The sequence below is a fragment of the Salvelinus namaycush genome, chromosome 21, assembly GCF_016432855.1.
Source record: "Salvelinus namaycush isolate Seneca chromosome 21, SaNama_1.0, whole genome shotgun sequence".
NCBI lineage: Eukaryota > Metazoa > Chordata > Actinopteri > Salmoniformes > Salmonidae > Salvelinus > Salvelinus namaycush.
Genome location: NC_052327.1, coordinates 1,770,993 through 1,772,991, shown reverse-complemented (window position 1 = coordinate 1,772,991; position 1,999 = coordinate 1,770,993).

Here is a 1,999-nt window from a genome sequence, read left to right as displayed (position 1 = left end):
CGCTCCTGCAGGGTTGAAATGTTTTCTCTCTTTTGTTTACAATGGTGCTATGCTCAGATAATAGCATCGTATGCTTTCGCTGAAAAAGCCTATTTGAATTCTGACATGTTGGCTGGATTCACAACCAGTGTAGCTTTAATTTGATATCTTTCATGTGTGATTTAATGAATGTTTGATTTTATAGTAATTTTCATAGTCATTCATTTTAATGTGGCGCTATGCATACACTAGCATCTTGCCTAAACTCATATTTTTTTTATATAAATATGAACTTTACCGAACATAAAATACATGTATTGTGTAACATGAAGTCCTATGAGTGTCATCTGATGAAGATTATCAAAGGTTAGTGATACATTTTATCTATATTTCTGCTTTATGTTAATGCTCTCTTTAGCTAACGTCCCACCTACCCTAGAGAGGTTAAGGATCCGGCCTTTTTTTTAAATGTTTGCCTAAAATGACATGCCCAAATCTAACTGCCTGTAGCTCAGGCCCTGAAGCAAGGATATGCATATTCCTTGATACCATTAAAAAGGAAACACTTGAAGTTTGTGGAAATGTGAAAGGAATGTAGGAGATTATAACACATTAGATCTGCTAAACGATAATACAAAGAAAAAACAACCGTCCATCTTTGAAATGCAAGAGAAAGGGCATAATGAATTAGTCTAGCCCAGGCACAATTTAGACATTGGCCACTAGATGGCAACACTGTGTGTGCAAAGTTTTAGAGTGAATCGGTGAAATCTTGCATATCTATTCAGATTGTTTGGTATCAAGACTGCCCAAATGTGCCTAATTGGTTAATTTATACATTTTCAAGTTCATAATTGTGTACTGTCCTCAAACAATAGCTATGATATTCTTTCACTCTAATAGCTACTGTAAATTGGACAGTTAGATTAACAAAAGTTTAAGCTTTCTGCCCATATCAGATACCCCCAAAAATCCCAGGACATAGACGTATCTTACAACCTCATGATAATCACATTAGCCTATGTTAGCTCAACCATCCCACGGATGGGACACCAATCCTGAAGGTTTTTACAATTGCAGTGATAAAGTTCTACAAGGAATATGGTGTGGCTCCAACTGGTGCTGTCCTACGAGGACATTCAGCAAATCGTCCACTATGTCAACAACTTTGCCGATGTCCACGCAATGCCGCTGCCAGGTTGGATCCTGGATTTAAGAGGGTAGATATCCGGGTGCTACCAACAATTGATATCAAGTCAGTGTGGCGCAAGTACAAAACGGTGTTTTCCAAAATCTTGATAGTTATATTTCTATCATATTATTCCATCTTGGATGTTTTACATATGCCATTTTGCAATGCTTTTGCCCAAGAAACAAACTGTAATCATGTTGTCTGATATTGATGTATTTCTGCTCCCAAACATTGTCCTTGGGAAACCAATGACCGACCTCTGCTGGCACTGCCAGAAAAAACAACAATGTCATCTAGCACCACTCCAACCTGCCTGACTGTGTAAGTATGCGAAGCTACAAAAACGCGAAGAACATCTTTGCAATGTAACAATGGGGTGGAGCATCTACCAGGAGATGGTCGCCAACTGCAAGATCAAAGCAAAAGAGCTGGCCACTGGACTTGGCCCCAACCCACCCTCTAGTAGAGACATCACCATGCACACCCGTTTTGATTATGCACACCCAGTGAGTTATTTCATTTGTTGTCATTACTATTATTATGTTGTGATTGGTAAATGACACATTGATTCAATGATGATCATAATTCATATTATTAGCAGTTCATTTGCAATACATTTGTTGGTCTGATGTTACAGGTCCACTACCCCAGTGACCCTCTTCAGCCTGGTCTGATGTACTTCTTGTTTCCCAGGAAGTGTGGAGTGTTTGGCGTGTGCTTGGATGGAATTCCCCAACGGGTGAACTACCTCATTGACGAGGGACACTGGAGCAGCAAGGGCTCTAATGCTGGGATCTCCTACCTCCACCATTTATTTTCGAAGTACGG